The 23,553-nt window shown below is 36.8% G+C and overlaps 1 protein-coding gene across 3 annotated transcripts in view; it reads left to right on the top strand.

The window, feature by feature from the left end:
* The first annotated feature begins 236 nt into the window (after positions 1-236).
* LOC124391299 (inactive N-acetylated-alpha-linked acidic dipeptidase-like protein 2) overlaps positions 237-23,553 on the top strand; it is a 316,808-nt gene continuing 293,491 nt past the window's right edge. For 2 of the 3 annotated variants that reach the window (XM_046857781.1, XM_046857784.1), the window contains exon 1: positions 237-439. The gene's annotated coding sequence lies outside the window, so the exon portion shown is untranslated. The remainder of the gene's footprint in view (positions 440-23,553) is intronic. The other variant, XM_046857783.1, reaches the window with a different exon arrangement.

Below are 23,553 nucleotides of genomic sequence, written 5' to 3'. Positions count from 1 at the left end.
TGATCAAATATCATTTGTCTGAAGCAGAGAGCTGCAAAAAGAATATAGGACACAGGATGAAAAAAGATGTCCTTTCGAAGGTGACATTGGATAGGGTTATTTTTTGTTTTTAAACAGTTTTTAGCTCATGCTGCATTATTTTGCAACTGGTGTGTCTGGTTTCAACAGGTGCATACAGACAAGTAGCGGGGAGGAGGAAGTCGTGTCGATCAAATGCAGAACAGGTTGGATGAGTTCAGGTGAGGCAGGAAGCAGTTTAGAATAACTTCTTGACTTCGGAGTAACAGAGAAGTGAATGTGTTCCCACGTGGCAGGCTATTAGCTAACCTGCTCTCCTGTCAAAGGCACGGAAAGAAAGAAAGAGAGAGAGAGAGAGAGAGAGAGAGAGAGAGAGAGAGAGAGGACAGAACACACAAGGCTATCATCTCAACTTTTGAAGGTAAATGTTTCTTCGCTTGACTACTTGTGCAAAGTGCAACAGGCTTTTATTTCGATGCGGATATATGTCCCAGGCTCATGCAGAGCACCGTCTGTTTTAAAAGGCTTCAGCAGGGCAGCCTCCTGTGTGGTCCTAAATAACGTATATTAGGTTAGTCACAGGATGACACTACCCGAGGAGCAGCTGTTATTTTACTTTCGCAAAAGCGTAGTCGACTTGAAAGACACCGGTTTAAAACTATTGGCTGTTCAGAGCGTATATTTCAGCAAACTCTTGACATTTACTGATGTTTGCAAGTGCCTCGCAGATGTCAGTGTGTTTTGTCAATGCACCAAGTGTGCTTGCGGAGCATATTTCTGCAAACAACATGTGGCAGCAGACACCACCAGGATAACAGAGGCAACTATAAGGAATGTGTACGCCAACATATATAATCGTAATTTAAATGCAAATTAATTGAGTTTGCATATGTGTGTGTGTGCATGAGAATGGGGAAGTTTGCAGTATGTGTGGTCATCAAAAAAAACTGGGAAGTGCATGCATAGCAGCCTGTTGTTAGCTCTAGGGAGAATAATATGTTTCTTGGAAGACTGAAGTGTTCAGTATTCACTCCACCATGTGGAGGTGTGTGTACAAGAAGCTGTTATGTATGGCTTTACTCTGCTGGGTTGGCATTCCAAATAAGTGGCTGATAAAGATTAAAAAATCCAGTCTGAAACACATTGGATATGTTAATGTTGAAATTTCTGTGATGTACTATATTCATTTATTTATTTTTCCACAGTTCAGCTAAGCAGTTTGTCGGATTGATGACATAGGAAGTAATCAAAGTGCATTGTACATTACAGGTCAAAAGTACAACCCTGATCAGTTTTACAAAGTATATTAATGACTTATTTTTCCTTGACTTTCACAACTTCGGAAGGTGTACTGCATACCTTTGCTTGTATTAACCACCCTCCTGCCATTTATTCTTGATGTTTTAGGCTTAGAATAGTTCAAAGACAAATCGTTTTATTTAAGTAAATCCACCAATGTTGTTGCCATTATTAGTCACCTTCTTCATTGGGCAGCCATCTGAAACCATAGACATTGTCCTTTTTATATGTCAATGACATGAAAGGTGCTACATTCCTCCCAGGGTCTGAACAGACCTTTGCAGTTAAACAAGTGTTTTAAGAACTCATCCTTGTTTTTTTTTTATGTCAGAGTCTCATGACATACCACCACCCCCCGCCCTCATATCATCTTTCTCACTCTCATTCTCACTTGTTCATCTGGTCGTTTTGAAACATGAGTGTTCGAATTACAAAGGAAACTAAGGCCCATCGCTGTTGTCTGATATCACAGCAGTGGTGGGCCACCCTTTCTTATCTGCCCTCAGAGCATTGTTCATTATCAACATTGATTAGCTTGGCTCTTTGCGCCTCCAGATCCAAAAGTCAAATGGAAACCTTGGTGTATAACATTTTCGGTGAATCTGCTATTCCCTGTCAATCACACACACAACAACTTGGGCCTTAATGTGGACTGTTTATGACTGGGAAGCAAGAGGTACTGTTTTTAAAGTATTTTATTATTTTTAACTTCTGAGCTAAATATATTGCCTCTTTGTAAACTCTATGTGAAAGATTTTAACATTCTTATATTATGTTGCTGTTGAAATTCTCTCTGGTTTCAATTATGCTACTTGTGCCTTATTACTTTCAATGATTTTTATTAAATGTCACATTTTCATTTTGCATTCATAACCTGGCCTCTTATCAGATCCATGCATTGCATCATCAAGCTTCAGCTGCATCTGGGCTTTATGAGTTACCACTCAATGTAAAGGTGGTTACTGTTTCCAAAGTTGTTGCTACAACACACACTTTTCTTTGTATTGTTCCAATCTCAAACTTTTGCACCCAAAGTGCTTCAGTGGTCAATTAAGTATATGAAGAGCCCTGGCAAACTGGATTTGACGGAATGTTTAAAGATGAACAAAACAGTTACATCTCATCTGTTGATAAGATAATTAAAAGTGCTAATCATTAGTCGTAAAGTTTAGACTTATGGGACAAAGCTGCCCATTTTCATATAGCAATGTTAACATCTTTAAAGGTTAAGAAACAAAGGGGAACTTGTCATTCAGTCATTATTTGCTTATCTGGAAGATTGCAAGCGAGGAATATTAAGCAACTGCACCCTTATTTCAATTTTAGTTGAATATTGCTGGTTCATGGATAGTATTTGCCTGACACGAAGGAGAATAAAATGTCCACATTTTTCTCCCTTCCTTGTTTATGAATAGAAAAAGCCCTTACCTGGTGCTTAATGCTTAATTTGTCAAGCTTGTGATGAAGTTTGTTGACAGGTTTAAAAAAATAAATAAAAAAATAAAAGGGTTTGAGAAGATGTAATACTAGGAAGCAAATAAACAATTAAGCAGCATGGTTATGATCACCAAAGCAATCTTAACCAATTGTCCTGCTCTTTTTTCCCCGCAAATTATGCTAAATGTACAGGAATACATGTAATAGGTCTTTTCTTAAATTAAGTGAGGTTTGCTTGTGTTCGGTGTCTAATTTAAGGTCAAGAACTTGATGACTTTGGCCTATATTTTGTCAATTATACCCTTTCTCCATTTTTTGCTCTCTTTTTCTGTCTGTCAGATCGAACGTAGTAATTACAAAGTAGAGAAGCGTTTTTTTTAGCAGCACTTTATTTTAAAAATATATTTTCACTAGCAGTCACCAGTTTACCTGGTCCTTTCAACTATTTCAGCATTCTCAACTTATTCAGGGTCACTTGACACACAAGTTTACTTCTCATGTCATTGGCACACTTCATTTTTATTAAAGTCTCATATAAAAAGAAAACCCACCATGCATTTCACACATTTCAAACAAAGAAAAAGACACTGTATATAGAGCAATTGTATTTGTCTGGATGTTAAAATGCAGGCGATAGGAGTCAGTTGTGGCCTCCATCTGCTGTAGCTCGCCTGTAGGTTTACATGTTTATGAGGTAGGATTGCGGTACCTGCTATGACATGCTTTATTGCTAATAGAGATGGGATGGGGTGGAAGGTGTTGAGTGTCAGAGTGAGGTCCAAGGATTTTGGCTAAAGAAGCAGTACCTTATGGAGAGGAATATAAATGGAAACCCTGAACTTAAAACTCATTATTAGAGAACTTGCTCTTGCTGTAAAATAAAAAGGGAAATTACAATGAAGTAATTATCATCATGAGTTCGCCTTTTATAATAATGGTCCATGATCCAGTTCTGCAATAATTATTAGGTATTTTAGGAAGATAGGTAGAATTGTCTGAGCAAATTGACTTTTTTATGCAGGCTGGGAAAGCATAAAGACACTGTAGTATGGATTCCCTATAGCTAGATGCTCAGACATAAATAACTTAGTTAAGATTCCTACTTCGAATGTGTCTTGGGTCTTTTACTGATGTTAAAAGCAAGTAAATTAATAAAATAAAAAACAAATGCTGCATTTTTTGGCATTTTGAATGGCCAGTTCATGAATATTTTTCCTCCACTCAAAGGATGTTTTTATCAAGGCCAATTTGGTCAGCCCTATGCATTTTTCATGGGTTATCATATATCTCAGAAAAAAGCAGAGGCCATCAGCTATTGTATGCATAATACAAAAGGATTTTACTTAATTCACCCAGTTGCCAGAAGGGAAAAATGTCCAACATTTTTAAAACTCCTATGAGCTTGTTAAAGTATGATATAAAGAAACAGAACAGAAACCTAGGGACTTGAGTCTCAAGTATGGTTCTAAACACACAACCACATAAAAATAAATGTTTAACAAGATTGTTTTATAATAATATTGGCTTGCAGACATTGTTTTGTCTTCGTGTTACTTTATGGAAAACTATTTATTTCTCTAACCACATTTTAAGCTGTGATATTCAGTAACCTATTCTAAGAAAAAAATAAAGAAAAAAAGAATTAGCATGAATTTTTTTTTTTTAAGTTTTTGATAGGCAGTACACACTTCTGGTAGTTGTTTGGAAAAAGTCCTCTGCTAAATATTGTAAACATAAATGCATTATTCAGTACTGTGAATTAGCAGGAACTACAGTTTAACTAAGTGAAATGGAAGTCAGTAATGAGTTCTTCGAGTTTATGATGTTAAAACTAAGCATTTGTGACATGTCATACAAGTCTAGTTTTTTCACTTTTTTGCTATTAAATAGGGCACAAAAACCCATTATAACTGTCAACTCTGACACAAAGAAGCCATCTGACTGAATGATGACCAGACAAGAGACTTTTTCTTGTAAACTAAAACTAATTCAGAATTATAGAGAGCATGTTCTAGCTTCCCAGATCCTGTTGCTTGTGTCCAGTGTTAAATTGTCAAATAAATGTTACAAACATTGTATTTAGAGGGTGAAGCATCTAATGCTGATATTTCACTAACACTGCTTTAATAAACTAACCAACATGATACTAAATCTCCCTTTTCATTTGACAATTAAACAATGTAAAAATAGATTATGATATACAGTAGGTGTGTATACACTATGTATGTATGTGTATATATATATATATATATATATATATATATATATATATATATATATCTCAATGTATGTATGTGTATATTATAACTTTTTATATGTATATAGCAACATATATGTAATCATACAGTATGCAATTATATCTGCTCTCAATGGTTATATGCAAAAATTACATTTTCCATTTACATGAACTTCGAGTCCAAAATGTGTTCTAACACATTAGAGCATAAATTGAGCTCCATGAAAATCTTGAGTGGCCTGCTATACAGTTCAAGGTAATTTAGCACTTTTCACTGTAGACATTGTCTCAAAGCAGCTTTACAGCTTTACAAAATGTATAAATTATAGAACAAAATTAATAAATATAAGGAAATTATTTGTAATTATCCCAGATGAGCAGACCTGGGGTGACTGTTGCCAGGAAAAACTCCCTTAAATGGTAGGACAAAGAAACCTTGAGAGGAACCAGACTCAAAAGGGAAGCCCATCCTTGTTTGCTGTCAAGAGTGTGAATATAAATCATAAATCATAAACAGCTCTGACCTTAACCCAAATAAACACCTTACTTCACCTACACCTCACTCTATATCAGTACCTAATTTTGCTAACACCCTTGTGGTTGAATGAGCACAAACTTCCACAAACACAATCCAAAATCCAGTGGTACATCATCACAGAAGCGTAAAGGTTATTATTACAGCAGATAGGGGCTAAATGTGGAATGGGATGCTCATAAAGCACATACAAATCTTTTGGTCAGGTGTCCACAAATGTTTTTTTCCATATAATGTTGCAAGTAATAAAACAAAGAAAGAAAAAAAAATATTTTATTTATTTACTTATTTACTTATTTATTTACGTATATTGAAATTTTTTTTTTTTTAAGTGCAACTGGAGGCTTCTGTCACCAAAACAAATTAATTCATTCAAGTGCAAACATACTTGGCAATAAAGCTCTTTCTGATTCTGATTGTAATACATACTGTAAATGAGTAAGCTTAAGTATAAGTAAGTATATAAGTAAGATTGTAAGTTCATAAGATGTACTTGAATTTTGTTCAAAGTTTACAAATGGGCAGCTTTTTATATCAAATATGTGATATGAAACATAACACACCCACCTATTGTAGAATAGATCTAGCCATTACTTTCTGAGATTGAGCAGTGCATGTGAAAGGACCGGGTCAAGCTTTTAAACACCAATGACTGATTGCGTCTAAAAGCTGATGTTAATAATTCGAACTTGAATTTGTGGATTGTGTCCATTTGTGCCATGAAATAGCACTCTAGCATTTATCACCTTTTCACCAAAATAGGTTGAATATGAAAGAGTGGAAGAGTTGAAAGAGAAGCTGTGTGCTTGGTTCTCTTTCTAGCTTGTGTAAAAACCAAACCATGAGATCAGTAAAGAGTACTGGCCTTGGCACCGATAAATGAAGGGGGCCATTTTAGACATTTCTGTGCTTCATCTAGATTGAATCAACTAAATGGAACTGTAAGTTTACACTGCTCAATTTTCTCTTTCTTTATACTGTCTGTGCTGTAATATATTTCTACCCATCAATCTTGAAGGACTTTAAGGAAAAAGCTAAATTGAACAAGTCTGCATTTTTCCCAGGAGAGTATTGGCACATATGAGTCTTTTCCATATTGTTTAAAATAAGAGGACAATGCCTTGCAGCACTGACTGTCCCTGCACATATATATATATATATATATATATATATATATATATATATATATATATATATATATATATATATACACAGGTTATTTTTTGAATGTTTTACTAGTGGATACTGCTGTTTAGATTTTTTCCTGTTTCTCACTGGGGCCTTTCTTTTTTATTTTGTGCATTTGTCTAGTTGACTCTTTGGCATCTCTGTCTTCTGTTTTTTAGTTGGTAGTTTGTTGAATGTTGTCTGCAGTCTTGATGTCCTTCTGCCTTCTATTTCAGCATTGTGTATGTGCACATTTGGTGTGCCGCTTTAATTACCAATGGCAACCTGGTGAAAACCAGTGTCAAAATAAAAAAAAAAAAAGATGGGGGGGGGATATGAATAAATTATAAAAAAGGAAACAAACAGTGTCCATTCAAATCAAATCCCCAGTGCGGTGACATTTTGGAATCTCTAATAAATTCACGAGCATCCCGCTTGTGAGATCACTGCAGACCCAGGGTTGAACTTGATCTTTTCAATTTTAGATTGCACCCTGGGCTATTTGTCATTTTTGAACATTAAGGGTAAAATAAGAATCGTTTGGGAGAACTGTGCCTGCATGATCAGCATATCTGGTTGCTTGCAGTTGGGCCAAGGAGACTAGGAGTGAAGGTGGAGGTCTAATCTTCTTTCTCCAACATCATCTGTCCAGACTGTTTTTCAAAAGTCAAATAGATATGCGGGCCCTGTCACTTGTAGACTACCACATGTCAAGGCGCTAGTTTCTAGATATACCTTGCGATACGCTAGACTGCTTTTTCAGGATGAGTAAGCTAATTGCAGTTGTCACAGGAGACAAACGACAAGGTTTTATGAGACTCTGGAAAAGGGATAGCGCCTCAGTGAGGGCATTTTACAAAGAGCTTCTTGTTTTTTTCCTTCATCTCCTATTTCTGCTGATCGATTAAAGCATGATGTTGCTGATCCTGCAGGTTTAACACTAGATGATAGACTAGATAGTAAGCCAGAAAATTGTTCACACTTCTTTTTATTCCTGTGTTTTGACATCTGTTTAACAAATTCAAGTGCACAACACCCAGAGAACAGAGCAATGTTGTTGTTTTTTTGTTTGTGAATATATATATATATATATATATATATATATATATATATATATATATATATATATATATATATATAAAGTACATAAGTATTCACAGCCTTTGCCATTCAAGATTGAGCTCAGGTGCATTCTTTGAGATGTTTCACTGATCATCTTTGAGATGTTTCTACAACTTGATTGGAGTCCACCTGTGCTAAATTTATTTGATTGGACATTATTTGGAAACAGAGACAGGATTGTATCGAGGCATAGATCTGGAGAAGGATACAGAAAAATTACCAAGGGAGGTAACCAAGAACCCGATTGTCACTCCGAAAAAGTTACTGTGTTTCTCTGTGGAGAAAGGAGAACCTTCCAGAACAACCATCTTCGCAGCACTCCACCAATCAGGCCTGTATGGTAGAGTGGCCGAACGGAAGCCACTCTTTAGTAAAAGGCACATGACCGCCCACCTGGAGTTTGTCAAAAAGCACCTAATGGACCCTCAAACCATTAGAACAAAATTAAATTCTTCCTATTTGCCAAGCATCATGTCTGGAGGAAACCAAGCACCGCTCATCACATGGCCTATACCTTCCTTACAGTGAAACATGGTGGTGGCAGCATCATGTATTGAGAATGTTTTTCAGCGGCAGGACCTGGGAGGCACCCTTGATGAAAACCTTGTCCAGAGAGCTCTAGACCTCAGAATGGGGTGATGGTTCATCCTCCAACAGCACAGTAACCCTAAGCACACAGCCAAGATATCAGAGAAGTGGCTACAAAACAACTCTGCGAATGTCCTTGAGCGGCCCAGCTAGAGCCCAGATTCCAACCCAATTAAACATCTCTGGATGCTCAAAGTCCATCCTGATGGAGCTTGAGAGGTTCTGCAAAGAAGAATGGGAGAAACTGCCCAAAAATAGGTGTGCCAAGCTTGTAGCATCATACTAAAGAAGACTTGCTGCCTCAACCCCAGCTGGCTGAAAACTTGCAGCAAATGTTTTTAAAGGATTTCCTTCCTTTAAATATGTGAGCTGTTGAGAAGTACTATTTATACAGAGTCTCAATTCTTTTTTACAATACAATTAGCCGGTCTTGTATATAATTAGTTGTGTTTGACCTTTCTTTAATCCTCTAAAATTATATGATGTTCACACAAATCTTGACAATTTGCACACAACTACTAATATAAGTTGTTAATATTTATTCATGTATTTATTTATTTACCCTGGATCCAGATTCTACTGAGTTTAATTAAATGAATTAAACAAGCTGAAATCTTGAAGTTGATTACTTTTCAATAACAGCAAAAGATGTTGTTTCATTTCCGTCTAGCATTTTGTTTGCAATTTTTTTGTTTAATTTGTTATTTGATGGCGTCATTAATTTTTTCAGCAACTTTTTCAGCAAGACAGCAGATACAAGTGCAGTTTATTTATTTCTAACAATTATTTCTAATTATTACTACTGTATCATTTGAAGTTAAAATTAAAATAAAATAAAATAAACACACTGGCACTAAAAAATATTTACATTATACTAAATACATGGACTGAAATACAAAATAACCAAGATGACCATGAACAGAACCTAAACATGGGTAAAGACAGAAAACATAAAAACACAATCAAAAGACAAAATAATGGTGCATTTTAACATAATTGCTAATATTCAGTAAAATGTGAAACAGGTGGAACAAATAAGTAAATAAAAAGTTTCTATTAAAAAATGTGGTTTGTTCTAGTAGGTGTAATCCTGAGCCTATGGAGAATTCCTGGTACTTATCTTATCTTGTAGTGTCTTTAAACCAGCCCTACTGTGAAAATTAACAAGGGAAAAAAGACAATGCTAATTCCTCTGTCCTGAAGACTTTCCAGTGAAGAAATGTCCAAAATGATCCTGCTGGCTGGGTGCATTCCAATGACACACCAGAACAACCAATTTATTTGCTATGAAATAGTCTACATGAATTCTTATGAGAGTACTCTCATGTCATTGTGGTGTAATTGGTTCCATTGTGTTTAACCCCTCATGATATGCTATTGTATCATATCTTATTGGCAGTCATATCGAATTTCTTATGGTCTACAAGACATATACCAAGTACATTAATATGGTACATGCGATCTCATTTATTGGAAAGAGACCTTATTTCTGCAGGAGATTTCTTGACTGCTGCATTTAAAGCTTCATATCGTCTTTTCACATCTAAGGAGATGATGGACTTGACTGGTCCCAGGTGAGCCCCATAACCCTTGACCAAAGATTTAGGCGGCTGTTAGGTGATCCTCTATTTGGACCAATCTATAAGGATTTCTCTACAAGAGCACATTTCTAAGTTACAAAAAAGGACAGGAAAAAAAAATCACACAATGGTACCATCCATTCAAAATGATTGACAACCATGGATTGTAAAATATGTATCACAGCCCTCCACCCACATCCTGTTTTGGAAAAGGGGAACCTAGAAAAGTGCAGGTCTTATCTCAGCTGAACACCTGTGCATGGCCTACTTTGGTATTCAAGAGTTCACACATAAATATGTGAAAATGCTTTTTTTGTTGTGCTCTTAGGGCCGTTGCAGACTTTAGATACAAACCGTTTGTGACATTGTACTGCACTTTTTACCATTCTCCTCTTTTCTGCTCAAAGATGACTTCTTATCTGCCACACTTTTTGCTTATATTTTATGCGCCGCTTGACTGTCGTTTGGCATGTTAATTGTTTGGTGCTAGCACACCAGATTAAAGGGTTGTGTCGCATCGCATCCTAATAAACGCTGGATTGAAAGTGGTTCATAGTGGTCTCTGATAAAAAGACAAATTGCAGATTTATATATTGAATTGACCTTTTTATTTACTATTAAATTGGATCATTCATTTATTAGTCTGATAACCTTTGACTGTGCAAAGATCTTTGAGGTCTTCCTCACAAAATGTGTCACAATTTATATAAAGTTATTTTAACACTTGCATTCTGTTCCTGGCCAAATTCACATTTGGTAAAGGGCTAAAGTATAGATGTACAAACCATAACTCTGGCAATCTTGAAATGAGTTGTCCAGGTTTGGCTTCCACTAACCCAAGTTGTGACTCTCATTTCAGGTGAAGTGATTGGCTCTTGTAATTTTCCTGTTTCATGTTTTCTGCTTGGTTGTTATGGTCACTTCATACGATTGAATGCTTTATTGATAGTGTATATGAAACCAATATTTCATACAATTGAAGCACTATAATTAGTCCACTTTTGTGCTTTGAGCACTTGCATTGATAGAAACACAAAAATGCACAGGTTGAGCCTGCAAGCCAGAAATCCTCTTATATGAGAATCTTTCCTTGTTTGCTGGTATTTCTGCATGATGACATATCATCACCCTAAAAGCACTGCTCTTCCAAGTTTGAGTTCTGGTATTGGAAAAAAAATCCACACTTCAAAAAAATATTTTTTTTCTATATGACAGCAAACTTGTGATTACAAACCCTTTCTCCTTACAATCACCAGAATCAATCCTAGTTTTAGACTTTATTTAGGCCAATTGAAAAATGCTAAAAAATCCAAAGTAGACCGCTTGCAGTGTACACTAGACTCTATTACAGAACACTGACTGCTATTAGATAAGCCCACTTCATTCTTGAATACAAATATTGAGCAGTGTCATTATTGTGGATATATAACTTTCTTTTTCTGTTTATCTTTTTCTCCCCTTTTAGGTTTCTTCTGTATATAAACTTTACAAAATGATTCAAGTTATTTCTTTTTGTTTTACTCCTGGTGGTTTTAATGGCAGTTCAGTTAGAGCATGCACAGAATTTGGGATTAGATCACTAGATGCTGGTTTGGCCCCAGTATCTGCTGTAATCTGTTGTTCCCTTCCCTTGGATCAATATGGTTATTGTGTCTAGTCATTAATATATAAAGCTAAGTCAATATTGCAGTGCATGTGCAGTGTTGCTGTTGTGCCAAAGCTAATAATTAATATAAAAAAATAAATTAATTAATAAGAGAGAGAGAGAGAGAGAGAGAGAGAGAGAGAGAGAGTTAAGTTTGTTTTGTTCAATTTCCTGCAACCTTTTAAATGCATGTATATTACCCAAGTGTGTTTGGTGACATTTAGAAATGTAGAAAGTTTTTACAGCATTGAATGTTTTTTTTTCCTTCAGTGTTATATTTTTTTATGTGGTTTGTGTCTCTGCATCTTAAGTGTCACTATATAGATATACCAGCAACTTTTTCAGATCTGTTACTGGCATGTTATCTCATCATTAACTTTATAAACTCTAGTCTGTCCTTTCTAACCCATTTTTCCCTCCATCCCTTGTCAAGCCATCTTGAGCTGTTTTTGTGCCATACTAACTGACTGGCACAGACATAAAGTCTAATCTGAATTTTGTTCTTTTGTGTGTTTGGGAGTTAATAAGCTCCAACTACCCAATGCTCTTCATACCCCTCCCCCCCCCAACCCCCCACGCTCTCTTTCATTCTGTCAGTGTTCTGATAGACATTGTGTCCACCCACGGCTCTGCCAAGAGTGACATGCACACACACTCTGGCCTTTCTTGAGTTTGTGGGCTTTTTTTTCTGTTAACAGTTTTATGTTCTGACCCATTCTGGCCCCAACACTTCTGGCAAACACATAGGGTTACAAATCTGAACCTAGTTTGGCAGCTTCTGTTTCATGGGCTTTTAACTTCCAAAATGTCTCATGTAAAAAAAAAAAAAAAAAAGGATTTTATTACTTTCATAAGGGGAAGTGGCATAAAACGGCTACCTGCTGGGAAATGCTTATAGTTCAGATCAAATAAATGGCTTAATGGCTAAAATATATAGCTGGAGCACAAATAGCCAGCATGGCATAATGGTGGTCATGCTGTCAAGAGCCAATTTAATGGGAACGCCTGTACCCATGCTCATGCATGCATTAAGCCAATCAACCAATCATTTTGCAGCAGCAAAATGCATAAAATAGTACAGACCAAGATCAAGAGCTTTAGATAATGTACACATCAAACAGCAGAATAGGTGGAAAAAAATGTGAACTGAGCAACTTTTACTGTTGCAGTTCTGCTGGTTAAATTATTTCAGAAAATGCTGACCACCAGGGATTTTCACACACAACTGTCTCTAAAGTTTACAAGGATGTAAATAACAAAGAAACATCCAGTGGACAGGAGTTCTGTGTGCAGAAACACCTTGCTAATGAGAAAAAGCTGAAAAGTGAATGGACAGTCTGGTTTGAACTGACAAGAAGTGTGCAGTAGCCCAAATCACTTCTTGGTATTACTGTGGTAAACAACGCAAAAAATTACATCAGAGTTCACAGAATGTTAAAACCATGAGACGGACATGCTTCAACAGCTTAATATCATATTAGATTGCACTTCTGTCAGACAGGAACAGGAATCTTAGATAAGATTTACCAACCCTTTTTGCCATTCAACCCTAGTTGCCATCTATTCTGCTTATGGTTTCATTATAAATATGTATGTTGGCTGTGCACGTTTTAATGGAAGTACAAAAGCATGATTAGACTTTAATGAAGCAATGACTTGGAGAGGATATACAGTAAATAAACAAACTAATATTAAGAACTAACACAAAATAGGTTACCACAACAGGACAACAAGGCAAAGACAAGGCCAGAGGGGAAGACAAGAACAAAAACTAATACAAATACCTGTAAATTATATCCGTCACCATGAAACCGCAATGCAGAGAGAAGCAATTGTGACGGAGAGACATTATTTTTCATGCCATACATTAAAAAGGTTATTTAAAATGTTTCGTGGAAATAAAGCATCATTCTGTTTGCGTTTGTGGTAGCTTGGCAGGCGTACATTGTGTCTTCCTTTTTAGATGTTTTCTTGACACCAGAAAATAGGCATATCAAGCTCCAATAAGCCTGGTTTATGACAGTGAGTGTTATGAGTGGGGTTATTTTATGATAATGCTGCTGTTTTGGTGATTTTCAGGAGACAAGATATGTGCCACTTTTTGATGCATCTGCCTCCTTTCCTTACTCTTGGCAGCTGCATATTTTCTTGAAAGTAGTTATTCATTTTGTGGTAAAACTTCTATTTTTGCCAGAGGAACAGAAAAAAAAGTGAAAGGACCTAATTTGTTTTGTTGTTTTTATGATTGTTCAGATCAACTCCTTGTGTTTCTCGTAAACATTTTTTTGAGTGGACTTGTGGAGTAATGTCTCTATGTTACGAATGTAACCGTAGTTTCCCGAGGGAATGAGACGCTGCGTCATAACGCTTTGGGAACGCCCAAAGCTTTACGACGCAGCTCGAGTTTCCGAATGGGGAACTAACTTTTGTGTCTCAATGTCTACAGTTTTGGTCAAGTGTAAAATGAAACTTTTTTCTTCAAATAGTAAAGAGATTAGTGTACTTGACATTTGTTTTGCTAATGATTTGCTTACTAATGGCCTACAGCTATTTAGTATGTGTAATGGTGAGCCATTTATTGATATACCGCTGGTATATTGGGACTGCTGGATGAAGTGACAATATAGACCAGATACTCCGGTCCTCTTTCACTGCTCTTTCATCAGATTTAGAAGTAGTACCCCGCGGACCTACATTGCAGATTTGACTTCAGCCACAGTTGCACTTGTAAGCAGCTCAAAACACATTCTGCTTCCACAATAAGCGACTGTGAGTGATTAAAGTAGCTGGCAGTGGGATGCGATATGCCCTGGGAAAGCATTAATCTTGCAGGTTCCTGGCCTCTCCCTAAAGAGGCATGATCAAAGTGCAATGCTGGGGCTCAAGGACAGCAGAGGACTTTGGGGGAAAAACAAAGGGCTGAAAGTGGGAGCTAGGAGCAGATGGAGAGTTCAGATACCAGCTTGTTTCAACAAAATGTCAGAACTGTAAAAAAGGTTTCATAAGCCATCAATCATGTGTGGCCGTCACTCTTGAAATAGTCAGGAGGTGATGGAAATTAGACCTCTCTGGTGAACTGTGGAGTTAATTACTGGAGCTTAGCTTAGGTGGCTTTTGGGGAACCAGAGAGCAGGGGAAGTTACATCAAGCAAAATCTTGCCATGGCAGGTGTGTATGGAGTGCAAATCCAAAATAAAAATAGCTTCATTATGTGACACCGAACAGCTTGGGTATTTGTTTGTATGAGTATTTATTTATTTATTTGTTTGTTTGTTTGTTACCTTTATTGTGGTATGTCTCGTATTTAAGTTAATTTTTTCTCCTCGTAAGCATTGCACATTTGTGCAAATATTGGCTGTTATTCTCTTGAAGAATATGCTCCAATCTTCATATTGCTTATTCTGCCAAGTATTCAGTGGCTGGCAATTTGCCATTCAATCAATCTGGAGAAGTTATTGAGAACATGGTTTACCTTTGTGACTGAACGAATTGCTTTATTGTTTGAGCTATTTTTTTTCGCCATGGTGTGAAATTTTTATTTGACGTGCAAAGTGTTCTCTGGGCTTGCCTCTCTGAAATAATATTTTACCTTGACTTTGCAAAACTGTAACACTATCATCTTTTATTAGTGGTTTGTGCTTAGGTTGATTAAGAAGGAGATCATCACGAGTGATTTATGGATGCTGGATTACATGCTGGTACTCTGGCTTTGATTTAACTTGCATGGGAGCGTCTGGCTGCTTGTAAATGTGAAATATTTTCACTCCCCCTTATGAAGTTTATTGTGATTGTTCACAGTTTATTGAACCCCACATAACCCACGTTTATCAAACCTACTTTTTCCTTCATTTGGCCATTTGTCAAGCTATTTATAGTTATAGGTTTATATGCCTTTGTTTTATGCATGGGCAATATGCATTTTTATAATTTTTTGCCCAAAACATTACATTGAAATTGCTGGATAAATGCATGCCATCACATCTGCCTTAAAAAAATTTATTCAGTAATTACTGGGAGTTTCAGTCATAGGTTTGCTGTTTGTACATGTGCAAAGTGACCTTCATGCTGTAATCACACCATTAAACACTCAAGCACATAGTACACGGAGCCACTGATCATTCGAAAATTTGAACGTTATGGTAAAAGAGACTGATCTTGTGGAAAACATTGAACAAGGGCAGTGTGGTTGGATATGCTTCGATTTCACACTAGGCTTTAAACTTTATAACACTTAATATTGGCCAAGTGATAATTACTGCAAATTTGAGACCGTGTTGGATTAAAAAAAACAAATGCAAACGTTTGTCTATGCTTGTTTCAATTGTGTCAAAATTATAATTGGAAATTAATTGATTGTACAGTAGGTATGATTAATATATGCTGTAACTTAATATGTATATTTAATTTTACATTTCTTATATTTAATTTTACTTTATTTTTACTTTCAATTCACTGTGAGCAACTGCAACCCAACAATTTCTCTGTAAGATCGACAAAGTATTCTGAATCTGATAAAGTAACAAACAAATAAGTGAATTAGTTTTGAATTGTGGATTTACTGGGGTCACACAATTGGATAGGATATTTGTATGTGCAAAAAAAGGAGTAAGTAGTATTACCTTTGAAAGGTGGCCTAGTGGTTAAGATGTTGGACTTGTGATTGGATGGTCATGAGTTAAAATCCCCACAACTGCTTGGCCCCTTGAGCAAGGCCCTTAACCCTCATGTGCTCAGTTGAATAAATGAGAAAGTCAGTCTAGAGAAGGGTGTCTGCCAAATGCCATAAATTAAATGTTCTCTGTGGGTTCCTACAGATACTGTATATTTGTTCATCCTTAGTAACCACTTTTTCTGGATCAAGGTCAGGGTCAATGTAGATCTGGAGCCAGTTGTGAAAACACTGGCATGAGGTGGAAGATGTTACGATAATTGGGGTGCCAGTTTGTTAAGGGGAACCATACCCAAACACACTGACACCTAGTGACAATTTAGTAAAGACAATGTGTCTAACTAGGAAGGAAGGAAACCAATAAAGCTTTAAGAAAAGCTTGAACGATCATAAAGAATTAGACACAGATTAGATACCAGGCTCGAGTATAATGGAGCTGGGAACATGAAGCTGTGTTGGCAGCAAATTTCCATAATAAAGAAAAAAAAAATTTTTATATCATCACAAAATATTTTTCATTAAGACTTCAATATTTCCAGTACAACCCCATAAGTATAAATCTTGGGATGGTCCCAAGAGCAATTTTATTGAAAAAAAAAAAAAAAAAAAAGTTTGTACATGGAGTATCTGCATTGCATAGCTTAATATTTTGTCATGGTAATAATAAGTGACTATCAGAGTGTACCTTAGTTTTCTTCTTGCGCTGTTTTTAGTATGTTCGATATTTAGATCTGCTAATTGGATTGTTCTATGCTTACAAGCCTCCTGTGTATAATGTAATCATACCATACCTTGACAAATAATTATGGAGCCACAATCCTGGTGTGAGTAAGAGTTTCTAAAAGGGTGAAGAACATGAAACTGAAAGTTGAAGAGGTGATGATAAATGTCATCAGTGCCTATGCTCCACAAGTGGGCTGTGAGATCGCGGAGAAGAACATTTTAAAGTGGTAGATGGTGTACCTAGGAAAGAACGATTGATGATTGGGGCAGACTTTAATGGACATGTAGGTGAAGGAACAGAGGTGATGAGGAGGTGACAGGTAGGTATAGCCTTAAGGAGAGGAATGTGGAAGGGCAGATGGTGGTAGAACTTTTCTAAAAGGATAGAAATGACAGTGGTGAATATTTATTTAAGATGAAGGAGGATCATAGAATCATGTATAAGACTGGAGATAGGTGCACACAGGTGGACTATGTTCTATGCAGGAGCTGCAAGCTGAAAGAGATTGGAAACTGCAGGGGACAGTGTAGCTAGACAACATCGGATGGTAGTCTGTAGGATGGGTAGTCTGTGAGATTCAGAGAATAGGTCAGACAGGGGCTCGGTGGTGGTGAAGAAGTAAATGGAAAACGAGAGAGAGAGAAGGTTGGATGGTGTGGAAATGGTGAAGCTGAAAGTGGATAGGATTAGTAAGGAGGATGTGAGAGCAGCGATTAAGAGGATGAAGAGTGGAAAGTCGGTTGGACCAGATGACATACGGTAGAAGCATGGAGATGTTTAGGAGAGATGGCAGTGGAGTTTTTAACCAGATTGTTTAACAAGATTTTGGAAGGTGAGAGGATGCCTGAGGAATGGAGAAGGAGTGTGCTGGTACCGATCTTTAAGAAAAAGGGAGATGTGCAGACCTGCAGTAACTACAGGGAAATTAATTTAATCAGTCACACCATGAAGTTATGGGAAAGAGTAGTGGAAGCCAGGCTGAGAGAAGAGGACACTGTGACAGCAGTGAAATGTGCAGTAGGAACGACAGACTGGTTCAAGGTGGAGGTTGGACTGCATCAAGGATCGGCATTGAGCCATTTTCTGTTTGCAGTGGTGATGGACAGGTTGACGGACGAGGTCAGACTGGAGTCTCCGTCGACTATGATGTTTGCGGATGATATTGTGATTTGTCATGAGAGTAGGGAACAGGTTGAGAAGAGCCTGGAGGGGTGAAGGTACGTGCTGGAAAGAAAAGGAATGAAAGTCAGTAGGAGTAAGACAGAGTACATGTGTGTGAATGAGAGGGAGGGCAGTGGAGTGGTGTGGTTGCAGAGAGAAGAGGTGGAGAAGGTGGAGGAGTTCAGGTACAACAGTGCAAAGTAATCAAGAAGTGAAGAGAAGAGTGCAGGCAGGGTGGAGTGGGTGGAGAAGAGTGACAGGAGTGATTTGTGATAGAAGAGTATCTGCAAGAGTGAAAGGGAAAGTTTATAGGACTGAGATAAGATAAGATAAGATAAGATAAGATAAACCTTTATTCGTCCCACAGTGGGGAAATTTCTATGTTACAGCAGCAAGACAAAGAAATAAAAATAGATGCAAATATATATAAAAAGAAGAATATACAAAAAAATAAAAACAGAAATAAAAATAAATAATAATAATAATAATAATAATAATAACAACAAAGAAATAAAAATAAATGCAAATATCTAAAAAATAATATACATATACTACAATACCAGTATATATACAGTACAATGTAATAATACAAATAGGAAAAAACTAAAGTACGCTTTTTAAGTCATGTTTTAAGGTAATATTGCACATAATATTGTACCTGATACGTTTGTACCTGATTCGTTTACTAACGACTGTGGTGAGACCTGCGATGTTGTATAGATTAGAGATAGTGTCATTGAGTAAAAGACAGGAGGCGGGGCTGGAGGTAGCAGAGCTGAAGATTTTAAAGTTTTCTTTGGAAGTGACGAGGATGGACAGGATTAGAAATTAGTTTATTATAGGGACAGCGCATGTAGGTTTTGGAGACAAGGTGAGGGAGGCGATTATGGGATGGTTTGGACATGTGCAGAGGAGAGACATGGGTTATATTGGATGGAGAATGCTGAGGATGGAGCCACCAGGAAGGAGGTAAAGAGGAAGACCAAGGAGGAGGTTTATGGATGTGGTGAGGGAAGACATGCAGGTAGTTGGTGTGAAAGAGGCAGATGTAGAGGACAGGGGATATGGAGACGGAAGATCTGCTGTGGCGATCCCTAATGGGAGAAGCCGAAAGAAGAAGAATCCTGGTGTAAGTAGGTTTAGAAAAATAGTCCATTATCTATTTTTTGTTGTTTTTTTTTTTGTTTTGGTTTAGTCATTCAGCATCACAAGGGAAAGATTAATACAATTCAGACTAGAAACTCAAACACTTTTTAGGAGTAGTGTGTGGTTGGTTGATTGATTATCGCAGGCAGGCTATATGAATTCCAACAATGTCTCACAAGTGCGATTTCCGAGCATGTGCTCACACGTGTTCTGTGTGTTGAAGACACTTCGAGTACATTTTGCCTTAATTTCTCTGCTTGAAGGGCAATTATGTAATCCGCCGGATGTTAATTCCTAAGCTTGCTGTAAAGTAAAAGAGACTGTTCTTTTTTGTTTCACCTTTTTTTTTTTTTAGGAGGGAAGTATTGTGCAAGTTTCATGAATAAAGCATAAAGAGTATCAGCACTCGTCCAGAGTTTACGCTTTTCTTCTCTTTGAAGAGGTTTCGTCTTTGTTGCATGAATAACTATAGCTTCTTTTAGCCACTTTAAGTGGTGGGTTTTTTTTTTGCCTAGCATAGGACAAGTTGAAATTGATTGTTCCATTTTGTGAATAATAGGCCGTGTGTGTGTGTGTGTGTGTGTGTGTGTATGTGTGTGTCTGTGTGTGTGTGTGTGTGTGTGTGTGTAGGTGGTTGTGTGCACGTGTGTGTGGGTGAGAGAGAGAGACAGCCAAGTTGTTACTGGTGTAAGCAACAGATAAGAGATATCAATATTTGATGGCAATCCATTTTGCTCTGCTGGAGTGGAGGTACAATTTTAGATTGAGGTGTGTGGGAGGGTGACACTGTGCGTGTGTATGTGTGTGAGAAGAAGACAGCGAGAGGGAGAGAGATGCGAGTGTGTCTTTGTCGTCATTTGCGGACACGCACGACTACACAGAGACACAGTCTCTGTCCATGGGAGAGGATTAGGCCATGCTCTAGCACAAAGAACTACTTACCTGATGAGCAGAGGAAACTTGACCCGGTCTCTAAAACCTCCATAGTAATACTTACAAGAATCAGAAACAATTGTTGGCCCTCATTACCCATAATCTCCTTCTTCGCTTTCATCGAGTCATTGTATGCTCCTTCTCTAAGTTTTTTTTTTCTTGTCACAGTCACTTCTTAGTTTTCACTGCCTAAAACAACTGTACGCTACATTAATTCTGCATAACAGTTTTTTTTGGGGCGGTTTAGTCCAATTTAGTTTCACAAGCCTTTGACTCTTTTTTTAAGACAAAATTATTCACATAGTATTCTTAATTGACCACACATTATTCATACATATGTTTTGCATGGTGCAGTGAGTGGCCTTTTTCTGTTGTAACTCATTCATCTCATGTTTGCCTTGATTCTAGGATGTGTTTCTGCTTAGCACGGTTGTAAAGAGTGGTTATTTGAGTTACCACAGACTTCCTGTTTAGCATGAACAAGTCTGGCCAATTTTGCTCTTTTAGGTTTTATACATTGTTGGTTTTGTTTTCCACACCACTAGAGACAAAATGTGTGTGAAATTATTAGTTTATTAACAATTTAAGAAATACTCATATATACGGAGCCTTATTTAAGTTTTTCTTTTTTAAGGTTGGTTCCTCTTTAGGTTTCTTTTTTTTTTCATTTCAGGGTTGTTTGTTTTGCTTGCTTGTTAATAATTACAATATAATTGTAGGTTTCTGTGAAACTGTGACATGGTCCTCTGTTAAAAATATAATGCAAATACAAATGGATGGATAATACCACTTATTAACCATGGAAATGGCTTGGACAGCAATTGCTAACAGTTTTACACTTAGTTTTCCATTAGTGAATAAATAAAATCACCAAACTTGGTAACTCAGATGATTAAATGCGTTGTCACCCAAACGAGGATAGATTTCTTTTTGAGCCTGGTTCTGCTTAAGTTTTTTCCCAATATTGTCTGAGGTAGTTTTTCCCTGCCTCTGTCACCTCTGGCTTTTTCCTACAGTTTGCCATACAGGCTGAGACACTTATTGACAAAGGCTGTGTTTATGCCATGGTTATCCAAGCTGATAATATATAGGCAGATTGACCATATAAAACCACGTTTAAATGTGAAATTAAAGGTTCACACAAAACACCTTGCGAATAACATAGAAATCACATGAGGAGTGTGTGCGTGATTGAGTACCAATATGCCTCATAATGAATCTGCTGATTGTGGATAAGCTTCTCAGTTTAGTCTTGAGTCAAGTCCAAGTCACGCGACATGGAACTAGCTGTGTATCAAGGTATTTTGCAATGACTTTACAGAAATGACAATGAAACTGTAAGTAGTTTCCAACAATGCCTTTGAGTAACTATTAGCATGTTATACTGTATAGTATTGCAGTAATCATGTAAAATAGACAGCACACTGTATTTTTAACAAAATATCACATTGATAATATTTCTAATGAAATCATATGAAAAAAAGTTTGGAATTCTGTGAAAACATATGGCTGGAGTTTTAGGTTTAGCAGACAGGAACATGATATGGCAATAAGCAAGAAAACAAATGAACCAACAAACAAATATCGGTGTTAAATTAGCCTTTTGAAAATGTAGTTAAAGAAAAGATGTAAAGCTGTAACATTATTCTCAAAATGATTCTTTTTATTTCTGTAGAACTGAAGTAAAAGGTGTAAAAAGTAATTAACTCCTCCCCCACACTGTACTACACAAAGAATGTCAGATCATTTCTGACTAGCATGCTTGAGTTCCCCATTTGTTTGCATTTCAAAGAAATGTCAGTGCCTGCCAATAAACAGCAACTTTCCTCCCTGACTCTCCACCACAGGTCAATCACAAACAGATAGAGTGTGCCTGTGGCAGGTATGTTGTAGTTACTATAGCATCTAGGCTCTGCACGCTTCGGTGCATCAGTGACCTAAGAGCAGAATGTAAGTGTTTGCATCAACTAAGTTACTGGGTTGTACAATGTGTGCTGCTCCCATGATTTATGGTCCCCAATACAGTCAATAACAGCCTGCACAGAGACGCAAAGCTCCTTGAGATTGGATTACAAGCCTGGGCCTTGCATTTAGGCTTCTTCATTAAGAAATGTCAGCACCTTACAGGCAAGCCATGCGCTCTTTCATGTTCATGCTTTGTTACGAATACGTCTCTGCTTAGCACCTGGTGCAGGAGGTGGAAACTGGACAATTTGGCTTTTGCACTTTAAAAGGAATTTCTCCAGAATTTTCCAGTACTTATATGTGTTGGAAAAGAAACATACATTTCAGTAAAATCTAAAGAATATTTAATAGGTTGGATAGGTGTATCTGTATGCATACAGTACATAGAGTATTTAGGTAGTATGTTCAAAGAGAAGCCACTGGTGCAGAAGCAAACTATTTATTGCTTTATGTATCTCCGCAGTATTACAGTACTAGCAATTACAGTCTTAGTTAGTTAATGAATTTATGCTGAGTTCAGCGAATCTAAAAGCTAATAGTCTAGGTCGAGTCATCAACTGGCAGTCTGTGGTTTGATTAACTGATGACAGCTGAATTAAATAATTAATAATTAATTAACATATACTGTATAATATAATGGCAAAGTGTTTACACAGAAATGGACAGTCCAATATCAATAAACATAACAAAACCATTTTGAATAGTCTTATTCATCGCCATAACCTAATAATAAATGTTCAGAGAAGAAAAACAGGCTACAAATTAATTAAAAGGATAAAATTAAAAGTTAATTCACTGCAAATAATATTATTCTTTCATTTATTATCTAAAAGCCAATTGCAATGGTTAGCTAATTCACTATTTGAGAGAGAGAAAGAAAGATGGCTAGCTAATTCATTGTCTAGATATGAGATACCATGAATAGATAATTGTTTTAGCTGAAGAAATTATGATGGCCAGCTAATTCACTCTTCTAAATACAAGGTAAGATAAAAAGGTTTGATAAAATGCACTACAGAAAAACAATCTAAATCCATTTCAATTCTATTTGATTTGACTTTTATTTTGTGTGCTTGGCGATATCCCTCTTCGGTCTACTCTGACATTTTCCGTAACTTTTCACCACTTACCAATTCAACAAAACCCATGTTGAATTGGATACAAGAAACTCAGAATGTCTTAGAGTCATGTTTTGATTCAAAGGAGAAAATAATGCTTCAAGTTGAACGTTGAATTCAAAATGGCATTCCGTTTATTCTGATCAGTGACCCATGCAGTGGATTATTAAAGCAATACAATGACTTTCTCATTTCATACAAATATTGTAA

The sequence above is a fragment of the Silurus meridionalis genome, chromosome 9, assembly GCF_014805685.1.
Source record: "Silurus meridionalis isolate SWU-2019-XX chromosome 9, ASM1480568v1, whole genome shotgun sequence".
Taxonomy (NCBI): domain Eukaryota; kingdom Metazoa; phylum Chordata; class Actinopteri; order Siluriformes; family Siluridae; genus Silurus; species Silurus meridionalis.
The sequence above is the reverse complement of the archived record's forward strand: the minus strand, read 5'-3'. Positions and strand labels throughout refer to the sequence as shown.